This window comes from Vipera ursinii (genome assembly GCF_947247035.1).
Source record: "Vipera ursinii genome assembly, chromosome: 1".
Taxonomy (NCBI): Eukaryota; Metazoa; Chordata; class Lepidosauria; order Squamata; family Viperidae; genus Vipera; species Vipera ursinii.
In genome coordinates this window covers 128282487-128296123 of record NC_139512.1, presented here as the reverse complement: position 1 = coordinate 128296123, position 13637 = coordinate 128282487, and the positions used below count along the sequence as shown (strand labels likewise).

The following is a 13637-nucleotide window of genomic DNA, read 5'->3' as shown; positions in this document are numbered from 1 at the left end:
CGAAACACTTTGTCCATGCCTTGTTTTATTTCAGATGCTGGATGGTTCAATACCCCCTCAAGAGCCTCAGAAACCAGCTGCTTTAAATCTTCCTTAATATTCTCTTTTAGGCCTCTAATTCTAACAGCAAACTGCATCTGGTAAAATTGAGCCAAACTCTGTTCGCTATCCATTTTGTCTTTTAAATCTTCAATTTCCAATACTTTTGCTTCTAATATAGCATTCTTTTGAGTCAAATCTCCCACTTGATCATCCAGCACCTCCACACATTTAGCTACTTTATGCACTGAGGACAAAATGTCTACCTTCATCTCTCTAAGTTTCTGTTCCATCCTTTCTTCCATTCTCTGCTCCAATTTCTCCAATTTCTCCTCCATCTGTACAAATTTAACACCCATTGACTCCAAAATTAACTGGGTATGTTTTTCAAGATCCTTCGATGTCAATACATCAGGAGAATGCAACGCCTGCAGTAATGATTGTTGTTGCACCGGAGAATTTCCAGCACTCCGAAAAGTTCTAGGGGGAGGTTTAGCCGCCATCTTTTACTTACAATTGTGACGCACTTTCACTTTAAGTTTTAAGCAAAGTCCATCAAGCTTGAGAGTAAAACAAAATAATCCTCTACATCTCTTTATCTTTCCTTCTTGTACTGCTCTGCCTGCTCTTTTCCTTTCATAGTCTCTCCTTCAAGCAGGGATGGTCGCAGACGCCTGGCTCTGCTCCATGAGATCCGGAGCAGAGACGCTGGCCAGCTGGGAGCAGCCCAGGCTACGGGGGAGTTCAATCCTTCAGCCGCCCAAGCTCCAAGCTCAGGCGGCCACGGAGAACTCTACCCCTACCTGGGGGCTCACCCCCTCCTCTTCTCCCGAGGAGGGGGCTTCAATTTCGCCCGAACAGCTGATCGGCGCTGTTTCGGGCGAAAAAACAACAGCTGAGCCGCGGGCAGCCCGGGAGGGCTGTCTCCGTCGCCGCGGAGCCACCGGAAGTCCCAACCATGCCATATTGTATATGGTATTTTACCAGTAGAAGTATTAACAACTAAATTCAGAACATGGTTTGCACATTTTGCTGCCTCCCCCCACAGTCTATCTGTTAAGCCAGAATCTTGTAACATGGTTCTCATCATGGCTTGTAACGTTTGCCCACGTCTCTCAACAAATGCATTATGTTGAGGCCTATAAGGGGCTGTTCGTTTATGCTCAATGCCAGCTGATTCTAACATATCAACAAAACGCTTATTTGTAAATTCAGTACCATTATCAGTAATTATGCACTGAACCTTTCTCTTTGTTTTTCTCTCCACAAACTTCAGCCAGTTTGCAAATTGTTGGAAAGTGTCTGCCTTTGACTTAAGCAGATAACAAAAACCATATCGAGAGTAGTGGTCCAATATACTTAAAATATAACATGACCCTCCTAAACTTGGTTTCATGGGTCCAATTAAATCAGTAAACACAACTTCCAAAGGAACAGTTGTTTTGAAGCTGTTTACCCTGCTTGCAGGAGTTGCCTGGACACGGGCGGTCTTGTCAATGTTATCTGGGAGGAGTTCGATTCTGTGACCCCTGATGAAGTGGACAGGATTATGGGGAAGCTGAGTTCCACCACATGCTTATTGGACCCGTGCCCTTCTTGGCTGGTTTACGCAGCTAGGGAGAGGACACGAGGCTGGCTCCAGGCGGTTATATCTGCTTCTTTGAGTGAGGGTTATTTCCCCACCGTCTTGAAGGAGGCGGTGGTGAGACCTCTCCTCAAGAAGCCTGCCTTGGACCCAGCTGTATTGAACAACTTCCGTCCAGTCTCCAACCTTCGCTTTCTTGCGAAGGTTGTTGAGAGTGTGGTGGCGCATCAGCTCCCTCTGGTCCTGGATGAAGCGGATTATCTGGACCCTTACCAATCGGGTTTCAGGCCCGGGCACAGCACGGAGACGGCATTGGTCGCTCTGGTGAATGATCTCTGGAGGGCTCGGGATAGGGGGTATTCCTCTGTCCTAGTCCTATTAGACCTCTCGGCGGCTTTTGATACCATCGACCATGGTATCCTGCTGCAGCGTCTCAGGGGATTGGGAGTGGGAGGCACGGTTTTTCAGTGGTTCTCCTCCTATCTCCTGGGACGCTCGCAGTCGGTGTTGGCAGGGGGGCAGAGGTCGACCCCTAGGACTCTCGCTTGTGGAGTTCCTCAGGGGTCGGTCCTCTCGCCTCTCCTGTTCAACATCTATATGAAGCCGCTGGGTGAGATCATTCGTGGTTTTGGAGTTGGGTATCATCAATATGCTGATGATACCCAACTTTTTATTTCGACCCCAAACCACCCCAGTGATGCCCTCGCTGTGATGTCCCGTTGCCTGGAGGCGGTTCGGGTCTGGATGGGGAGGAACAGACTTCAACTCAACCCTGACAAGACTGAGTGGCTGTACATTCCGGCTTCCCGAGACACCTGGGATGTTCCACCTCTTTCTATGGGGGGTGAGCTTTTACCCCCTGTGGATAGGGCTCGCAACTTGGGAGTCCTCCTAGATTCACGACTCACTTTGGAGGATCACATAGTGGCCGTGACTAGGGGGGCTTTTGCCCAGGTTCGCCTGGTGCGCCAGTTGCGGCCCTATCTGGATCGGGAGGCCTTGTGTACGGTCACTCATGCGCTCGTGACCTCTCGCCTAGACTACTGTAACGCTCTCTACATGGGACTTCCCTTGAAGACTACTCGGAGGCTCCAACTGGTACAGAATGCGGCCGCGAGAGTTGTCTTGGGAGTTTCCCGGTACTCCCATGTTACACCTTTGCTCCGTGAGCTGCATTGGTTGCCAGTTGTCTTCCGGGTAAGGTTCAAGGTTTTGGTTATGATCTTTAAGTCCCTACATGGCATGGGTCCGCGATACCTCGAGGACCACCTGCTGCCGGCGTCGACTCCCCTCCGCCCTGTGCGCGCCCACAGAGAGGGCCTCCTCAGGGTGCCTCCTGTCAAGGAATGTCGACTGGTGGCCCCCAGGGGGAGGGCCTTCTCTGTGGGTGCTCCGGCGTTATGGAATCAACTGCCGGTCGAGCTCCGGATGGCATCAGACCTCCGATCCTTCCGTCGCGGGTTGAAGACCCATTTATTTGAACTAGCGGGTCTGGCCTGATGGGGGTACTTGGGTTTTTTATTGGTTTGTTTTAGTATTCTGGTTTTAACTTGGGCATTAATTTAATTATTTTTTAATGTTTGTATTGGTGTTTATATTTATGCCCTGTGAACCGCCCTGAGTCCCTTTGGGAGAAGGGCGGTATAAAAATCTCAATAAATTAAATTAAATTAAATTTTCCTGATTACAGGCATTGCAATTCAAATACTTACTACATGGCTTCAGTTTAAGTCCGTCTACTAATTCAACTGTTTTACGTAGTGAGTTAAAGTTCACATGCCCTAACCGCCTATGCAATAAATGTATACATTCATCATGTGGCTTCTTGTTCTCACATATCGAGTTAGCTTTAACTGTACTAACCTGGTTACTTGTGAGAACGAATAAGCCATTTTTCAAATTAGCAGTTACACAGGTTCCATTCCTCTCAATAGTGCATTGCTCCCCTCTGAATGTTACCACAAACCCAACTTTAACCAATTCCCTTACAGATAACAGGTTGAATCTTAGTTTAGGTATATATAACATAGGTAACTGTTCATCAATGCATGGACAATAGGAATTACCTTCACCAGAGGCCTTCATCCTCCAACCGTTGGCTAGTGAAACATATTGGTTGCTGTTTTTCATAGTAACAAACCTCTTTTTCACTTTAGTAATGCATTGTGAAGCCCCACTATCAACAACCCACAATTCATTATTTCTGGATGTTGGTTCACCAGAAATTGCCAAACCAATGCCCTTCTTAGCCTTTCCACTGCTATTTACATTCTGCTTTCTTCCCTTTCTACAGAATTTGGCTATATGCCCTCTAGCCCCACAAGAATAACATTTCTTGATGTTGTAAGCAGTGGTAAATTGCTGCTTCTCTTGTGGCTGTGTCTCTCTCAGCTGGTCTCTGTCACGCCTTCTTCTGGACTCTTCCAGCAGTCTCCCAGTAATGTTAGTCAATGTCAGTTCCTCTCTGGTCAGGACTTCCAAAGAAGAAACATACTCATCATAACTCTCATCCAAAGAGGATAAAATAATGTAGACCTGATGCAACTCTGAAAAAATCAGCTCCTTTTCATGAAGCTCTTGAAAAGTTGCTTTCATGTAATTTAAATGGGTCAGCATATCTCCATCCTTCTGCAGACGAGCCCTAAACAGCTTACGTGTAAGGTGTATATGTGCACCCACACTATCTCGAACATAAAGCCTTCGCAAAATGCCCCAACACCTAGCAGCAGACTCCTCACCACGAATATGGACAAGCTGCTGGTCATTCAGTGTTAGTCCAATAATGCAAAGAGCTTTCTCATTGCTTCGTTTAAAGTCGTCTAACTTCTTTGCATCCTCTTCATCATCTGGATCCCAAGCAGTAGTATCTGGTGGGTTATTTACAACAGACCATAGTCCTTCCTTGCGCAAAAGCAAGCAGCATTTCGTGGACCAGGAAACATAGTTTGTCCCATCCAACCGGGTTATCCAGGAGATGCCTGACAACAATTCTTGTGCCATTTTACACCAAAATAGCTAACACAAACTCAGCTAGGAATACTGTGTGTACTTACTCTCAGTACAGGTCTGGGCCCATAACCAGTGTTAAGGAATTTGTTGTGCAGAGGTCTCCTTGTGCTACCAAAGAGTTGCACAGACAAGGAAGGGTACTGAGAGTAGTAAAAAGTCACACACAGAAATACACTGAGTTCTAAAAGCAAAAAGTATTTTACTTTTGAGGTGGTGTAAGAACAAAAATGCACAGTCAAAAAATAAACAGTCCAAGATCATACACAATAGCAACAGTCCAAAGCTACAAAGTCTTCTTACCGGTCCAGAAGTCAATACACAGTTTAGGTTACAACAGTAGTAAACTAACAGCAGAGCAAAAACAGTAACAGAGATCAGTGAATTCAGAGAGAGAGAGAAGCTACGTTCCTAGCTTCCTCTTATGGCCATGAGAACACTTACACACCCATTGGCCAATTAACAACTTAAAGACATAGCATTATGGTTAATATATTTTCAACCCAACATTGTAGGCTAACACCATATGCCTAACAGTTGTTGTCGGAAAATAGGAGGAGGAAGGAGTATTAGGTTTGTTTGCCACCTTCAGTTTATTATATATAAGGATATATATATATATATATATATATATATATATATATATATATATATATATATATATATATATATATATATATATATATATATATATATATATATCCTTATATATAACTTTATAGTTACTTTAGTTATTGTTATTATAGTAATAGGGGTGGGCTGGGGGCTAATCAAATCTGGCCAATTTATATCATTTCATCTCTTCCAAGTGAAAATTGTACTTTATGAAAGAAATGAAAGAAGGTCTTGGGTATGTTTCTTGGTATGCAAGGAACTTTGAAGGTTCTTAAGCTTCTTAGGATGGAGTAGAAGCTACCTCTGCTTTGACAGTAGTAATTTGCCCAGTTTGGACTTCAGACATGGTTACGTGGAACCAGCCAAAAACTTTTACATTTTCATCATGATGGATAATTCCATAATAGAAACACTTGCCCAACAGCCATCTCACTTCTATTTACAGCATGCATTAGCATTCTAATGGAAGCTTTCAAAGTAGTTTTAACAAAGTCAAGTGAAAGTTGATTAATCATACTTTACTGGATGAGAGGGCTACAATAAATGAGCAGCGGCCTTGTGAAGGATTTTTCTATTTGCCAGAATTCTAGGATCTCAGCCCCATCAGCATGATGCCTTCCAAATTAATTACTCCTTTGTTCTAAGTATAGCTTTCATTACATAATGAGCTACTTTTCTTAGATTTGGGCTGTAGCCCTTTAGTCTCTGATGTCACTCAGTCCCTGGAACGTGTCCTTTAGGGCAATATGACCCTCACACCAAAGAAGCTTATTATCCCTGCTATATGTACCAACCTCTGTTCACTTTTGGTGTTTTCTTGGATGTACTCCAGCGTAGTCATGTATAGAATTGCATTGATGTCCTTCCAAACACTTGTCATTGCATTATATTACTTTCTGTACGGCATGAAAAATGGCTATGATATGCAAAACATTCCACATTAAACCATTTCAAATTTGCAGCGCCCCATTTTTCAGCTTGAAGTCCTGAGTGTGAAACAGCTATGTCAATTGCAAAATGGGTTGTTTTGTATATTCTTCTAGTGTGTTAAACTTGAAACAGCATTTTGAAACACAGCTGTTCCAAATACAGAATATTTCGAAAACACTTCTAATGGCCTATCTCAAACTCAAAACAATCACTTCACACTCAAAACAGGATGTTTAGAATTTGAAGCAGTTTAGATTTGAAATGTTTTGCACACGCCGATAAATATCTTACTGATGCCAAAACCTGACTTCTGATTTTTCTCTTTTGTTCACATTTCAATTTGTGGCTTTTTCTTATGTTTGTGTTCTTTCTTAATGATAGCAAGATACTGCCTTTCATTATTATTGGAAATTCAGTGCAGATTGTCTATTTTAGTTGATTGCAAATGGTAATGAAGCTGGAGTATCCCAATTTTTAATTAAGCTTAAACTAATTGTAATTCAAATTTTGTTCAGAATAGAAGACTTATAGCAGGGCTCCCAAAATTCTATGACACAGAGGAAAAGCTGAAGAGTAAAAAATGCTAAAGTTCTCCAAGGTTGCCATTTCAGAAATACACAGTTGGATACAATTCAACATAAGAAAAGATTAGGTCAGAACTGTCTAGTGTTGAAAGAGATGTGATGAACCAAGATGAAAAAAGTCCTCTAGTAGTCATTCTTTTAGTAGGTATTGTTCAAAAGAAATGCAAAATATTATGTCTACAAATAAAGTTACTTGAAAGTTTCCTGTAGGCATTACATTACTTAGTAAACTTACACTATTCGCTATTCATTTTTGGCCATGAACTATAATGCCATGGATTAAAATATTGCAACAGTGCAGGACTGAAAAACTAAAATAAAGGTATGTTTTGATATTCAGCATAGCAGTAGTTGGGCACTTAGGTGTATTTATTACAAGAAACTTAATGTGCCTAATGCCATCTTCTGGCCACTGTGTCTCATTTCACTACTTATCCTGATCTTGGTGGCACTGAGGAATCTTGGTTCCTGTATATTTTAATGCAACCCTGGCCTTATTTTTGGATGAACAGAAGCCAATGGAAAATAGTTTCATCCATTTTAGAACATTCGTCAATTATGAAAGCTAAATGGGATAAAATTATAAGGTGACTTCCTAAATTCTGCCCCATATTTCAGTCCTTGACATGATCTTTAAAACATCTGTGTGATTCCCACTGACAGCCAAGTTCTAGTAGGGTTCGTTCTGTATCACTCTTGCACCTGCAGATGATAATTTGAACCTGTGGGTTTATAATAATTGCTTCCTCAAAATGACAGGAGAGCAAATTGAAAGATGCCTTTGTGAGCCTCTGAGAGTTTTTTTTATTTTATTTTGTGTTAGTAAATTAGCCTCGGCTAGCTACCTGACCGACTCCAAAAACGGGTATTGAGAAAAACCACAGGGCCCCAGAAGCAGGAGCAAAAGATATAATAGACAGGTACCAGCAGAGTAGCCTCGTTCAGAGCTCTTCTTTTTCCATTTGTGGAGCACAAATATAAAGTGTAGATCAAAGCTGTCATCGGGTATGGAGAAGTGATTTGATAGGGCATTAAAGGGGACTGTAAACTCCATCTTGTTCATGCTGAGATTACATTCACAGCTCAGAGGTGACTTTTTCACCTCAAAAAAAAAATCACACCCACCCTCTGAATAAACATGAAAAAGCTTTGGGCAGATTTTATATGGTGTAACAACTTATTCCTCCACTGAGAAAACATGAGAAGAGATACGAGTTTGATCAATCATTTTACGGGGGATTGTGGGAGCTAAATTCAGGATACACCTCGAAATGGCCAACTTGGTTGACTTAGTTTTTGTTGTGTGCAATTGGCTAATTGCCAGTTTAGTGGCTATAACATTTATTCAGCAACTACACTGGGGTTTTTTTAAGCTTCAGGGGTACATTATAATATCCAATATATTATTCTGTTCTTCTCCTTTCCTATTTTCTACTGTTTCAGGTTCAATCACAATAGCTAGACAAAGAGAAGTTAATTCAGGTGGTAATATCATAATCCTAAAAAGAGCTATGCCTATCTTTGAAGTCTTACACGCATGCACACATGTACCCAAGCTCTTCTCTCATGTCAAATCATAGATCTATATCATAAATACACACATGGAAGAGAGAAAGAATCAAAAGGCCTACTTAAGTATAGATTTTTCTGCCTAGTTAGGGAAATGTGGGTATGTAGACTTTCCTAAGCCAGAGTGTGGTTGGTTGAATCTGACTTACTGTGTTGTTTGAATTAAAGCTTTGTGGTTTGTACTCCATGGTTTATGGCTTAGTGTGTTGTGGGAATCCAGTCAGTTGTGGATTGGATTCTTGTTTCCTCCAGAATCACCTTATCTGGGGTGGGAACCCAGAGGTGTTTCTTCTTAGGCACAATTCCTTTGCTCTATGGCAATTTCCCAACCCCAGGTTAGGATGACTCCCTCCTTTCTAACTGTGTTTGTGCCCAACACCAATGGGAAATTTAACAAAGCCAAGACTTACCGTACTTTTCTGTAGTTTTTGAAGCAGAAATGGCAACATAATTGGGAACTATTATCTTGTGGCATTTGTGTTCTGTTCCAGCCTACGACTGGCCCTGTTTGTGTGTCAGGGACAACCCCTTTTTCCTTTTAACAATCAATAGGCTGGAAAAAACCCAACCCAAATTTATTTACACTTTCAAATAATAAAGTATTTCAAACAAAAAAGCAGCAGAATATTTTCTTCAACCAAAAATACATGATTCAAAACATCAAACAAGAGTCAAACAGATTATCAAGAACAGACCAGGATTCTCTTTGAATGTCTCTAATATAGTTAGTTTAGCTTTTTCTAGTCTTATAATAGGTGTTATTTTTAAATGCATTGTTTTACTGTTTTTATTTCTAGAAGCCACCTGGAATTATAGATGAAAGAAGCTTTATTGTCAGAGTGCAACCATGTACACATTTAGATTGGCTGAGCCTCCCTTCGTGCCCCCACCCCTAACTTTCAGTGACACAAACCCTCTATCTTATTACACCATGTGAGCTAATTGCACAATATACTGGCCTCGCAAGTCAATTATGCATAAAGTTTATAAAATTATTTCCCATTCAAAAGCCTAACAGCCCATGGATAAAAGGTGTTCTTCAGCCTGTTGGTACGGCTGGCTATACTCCTGTATCTCCTACCCGATGGTAGGACAGTAAAGAGATACCGTCCAGGGTGTGAGTCATCCCTGAGAATTTTCCTCACTCTTCCAAGGCAGCAAGCCCTGGCGATGTCATCCAGTGGTGTCAGGGGATAGCCCACAATGTCTTGTGCTGTGCTCACCACCCTCTGTAATACTTTCCTATCCATGGCTGTCAGACCAGCATACCAAACCACAATACCATATGAGAGGACGCTCTCTATGTAGACCGGTAAAAGAGGGTCATAAGATGAAAAGGCATTGGAATGTACATAATCAAACTTTAAATTATGTCTGTCTTAATAACAGTAGCTTAATGCAGTGGTGGCGAACCTATTGCATGCGTGCCAGAGGCAGCAGTTGGAGCCCTCTCTGTGGGCATGCGTGCCATCGCCCCAGCCCCGCCTTCCTTTGTGGTCCCATCCTCACCAGCAGTCCCCCCCCAGAGGAGAGTTGCCCCCAGGTGCGGCCTGTATGGACCAGCGCAGCCAAGCACATGGCAGCCGGGCAGCAGAGACAAGACTCCACCCTCGTGCCCTGTCACATGCAGGTGATGCTGCAGGGCACAGGCAGAGGGCGTGGCTGCTGTGGTACTGCAGGGCCGCCTGAGCAATCTGCGGCGGGCCGTGGAGGCAGTGGGTGGCCCTGCAGGTGGGTGAGGTGGGGCAGAGGCGGGCCAGGGGGCGGTGTGGTTTTTGGGCACTCGGTCTCTGAAAGGTTCGCCATCACTGGCTTAGTGTGATCTTTGAGAAAGGCCAGTTTATCCCTTCAAATACCAAGATAAACAGGCGAGAGATCGTTTTTCATTCCTAGCTTATGACCATAGTGTGAAAGTGGATGGCAGAATAAATAGGCTATTGTTCTGATACAGTGTGACTCTTCTGATATTTTCAACTGATTTGATCTGTGCTCCCCAGACTAGAGTATAGATTGAAATTTGGCAGTCCAAGTGGACTCTGCATTTTTCTGCTGATGTTTTAGTCCACTTCTTTTCTGAATATCTAAATGAATCAAAATACATTTATGTGCCCTGGTGATTATTAGCTACCAAATTTGCATTCCATTCCTCCAGCCATGTTCTCAATGTCACCTTTGATAACTTTGTATTTCTTCCTAATGTAAATTCTGATATTATACTTCTATGTACATTTTATGGTCTCTTGGGGTTTTATTTATGATACTTCACTTGCTTTCACAATTCTTAAACAAACAGCATGAAACTGTATAAAGGTAGTCCTTGACTTATTCAAAGTTATGACAGACTCCCCCCTAAAAAGCTACTTACAACCCATCCTTGAAGTTACAACTGCCACATACTCCTGGTCACATGATCATATTTCAAGCACTTGGCAACCAGTTCACATTTATGATCGGTTACAGTGTCCCATAGTCAAATGATTGATTTGTTAAACTTTTTGCCAGTTTCTGGCAAAAACTGCTCATTTGGAATAATAGATTTGTGATTCACTTAACAACCATGTGATTTGCTTAACCACCCTGGTAATTCACTTTACAATTGTCATAAAAATGGTCATAAAGTCAAATCCAGTCACTTGGTGCCTTAACTTATGACTGCAATGACTCACGACTGAAGTTCTAGGTTCCACTGTGGTCATAAATCAAGGATTAACTGTATGATCAGCTGTTGCTTGGACTTTTGCTGAATTCAAAAATATATTATTTTACTATTTATTGACTTTTGCAAACAGTAATAAGTTCTTGCTCAGCCAGTCTTCCAGCTGATTAGCAGATGTTTTTGGAAGAGATACAGTATATCTCATATGATTATTTCAAAGTACTTATGTTATGAAATAAGAAGTTAAAAGATTGAATTGGAATTGGTAGTTGAATTGCTGAGCAATTACACCCCAGTCTGCAGCATTTTGTTGAAGTTCCCAGATGTCTTTTCTAATGTTTCTCCTGTTCTAAAACAAATTATTTATAAGAATGCTTTTTTACTTATCTTGGAAGATGAACATCTGTTTCTAAATAATTGATGGCATCTGTATCATAAGTGAACAGTATATTTATGTCACCCTTATGTTGATCACCGTCTGCATTATGGGTGGTGTATGGAGAAATGAATATTTAGACATGATTCTTGATAAAACATAGGATAATCGCATTGAAAGGGACTCTAGATAAATCAGCTTTCCCCAATGTGATATTCCCTTTTCAGTGGAATAGTGCAGAAAATCATATACCAGATTTATAAGTAAATATATATTTTAATATTTACATTGGCTGGATATGGCAGAAGCCTGGCATATTACTATTGACCTTTTTTGCAAAAACTTTGTGGATTTTCATGTCTAAATGTTTGGCTGAATGTCTAACTGTCTTGCTTTCTTCAGAAGTATTTGTAGAGGAGAATATATTGGGATCCACACTCTCTTTGCACCTTGAAGTGACAGCTGCGTTAGAAAAACTCTTGAAAGATTATTTGGCTAAATTTTGCCTCTACCTTTCTAAACCCAGTGAATTAAAAGAAAATTCTAACTCCTTATATGTGCAAGAGTCCGGCTTAAAACACCTGTTGGAGATAACCTCTCATCCGAAATGTTCTTATCAGTGCCCCCCACCCATAGTAAATACTGGTTGAATAAGACAATGAAAGGTTTTTGTTTTGGTTGGAGATAGGGCAGTTTTAAAAATAGCAAGAGAGACACTGAGACCTTGAATTCCCCCCCATGGATTCTGCCATCTCCCGAGGAAGGAGGAGCGCATGTGGATTCAGCCTGCCTTAGGTTATTTCAAAGACCAAGGGAAACCTTTTGAACTGGGGGAACAAAGGGGAGGGTTAGGGCATCTGGCCTGTGTCTCCATTTGAATCTGTAAAAGAAGGCAATAACCATAAAGATTTGAAGTTCCCTTTTTCCCACGAAAGGGATGACACGAAGTAAAATGATGGGGGGCTGACCAAATGGGTTTGAGGGGAGGGGGGTTGAACCGGGAACTCTTTATAAAGTTTCAATTTGTAAAACAATATCAAGTTCGTCTTGTATTCCCACAACCAAGCATGTCCTAGTAAAAATTCCTTTTGGACTAGAACTGACTCCCAAGAGTTTTTGTTTCCCTAAGACATGGATTGGGGTGGGTCCTGACAGTTACATTATTCAGCAGTAAAGTTGCTGATAGGGTGCTTCTTGCTTAAATTTGCATGTCATCAAATCCTCCAAATTCAAAATTACCAAATTGCTTCCAGGGCCAGAAGTTCCACAATTCTGAACATCATTTGCTAGAAGAAAAAAATGGAAGACGGCTTACTGATTTCATCCCTTCCCATTGGCAGATAGATGGTCATTGTGAAAGAAATGTTTCCCACTTCCCACTGAAGCCTGATATCAAATTACTTACGCCTAACGTATTTCTAGGATATGTTTAAATTTTAAAAAAAACTATGGCATTAATCTTTTTTAAATTGGTTTTAACTTTTGTATTGCTGGTTTTTTAATTCCCTGTAAACCGCCCTGAGTCCTCAGGGAAAGGGCGGTATATAAATGTAATAAAATAAATAAATAAATAAATAAATTGTGATGATCTTCTATTAGGCCAGCAGCTAGAGGCAGTCATCATCATATGAATGTAACGGAGCTCATTTAACCCAATTTTATTTTTTTGCAGCGGTTGTTAAATGAACGTAATGGTTGTTAAGTGAATCAATGGTTTGCTATGGATTTTGCCAAAACCCGGAATGTTAGTTTTTAGCAAAACCATTGTAAAGCATAGTCATGTGACCCTGGGATGCTGCAAATGGCTCTTTGATCTGTTTGGTCCAGACTGTGGGGTTGTTAATTTAACTGGGTTTTAGATTTACTCTTGGGGATTGAATTTAATTTGTTTTAATTGTTTTTAATTTTTTGTATTTCATGGTTTTAACTGCCCTGTAAACCGCCCTGAGTCTTACGGGAATAGGGCGGTATACAAATTCAATAAAATAAATACATAAAATAAATAAATAATTGTGGCCATGTTGTCAAGTGCCTGAAATGCCATCACATGAACATGGAGGGAGCCCAACTATTCCAACTTTGGATCTGGGTCATAAATCTCTTTTTCGGGTAGTCATAACTAAATGACAGTCATAAAGTCGAGGACTATTTGTCATTTATAGTGATAGTCTCTGAACTTCAGCTTCTACTATCCAGTCCTATTGATTTGTTAATTTGTAATTTGACAGATGGTTCCACAATTTCATTTCTTTAATTTGTGTTTCATATAGTTTGTTG

General features: G+C 41.1%; 1 protein-coding gene across 3 annotated transcripts in view; it reads left to right on the top strand.

The window, feature by feature from the left end:
* Positions 1–13637, top strand: part of HSPBAP1 (HSPB1 associated protein 1) — an 82158-nt gene that overhangs the window by 60231 nt on the left and 8290 nt on the right. The gene's annotated exons all lie outside the window — the stretch shown is intronic.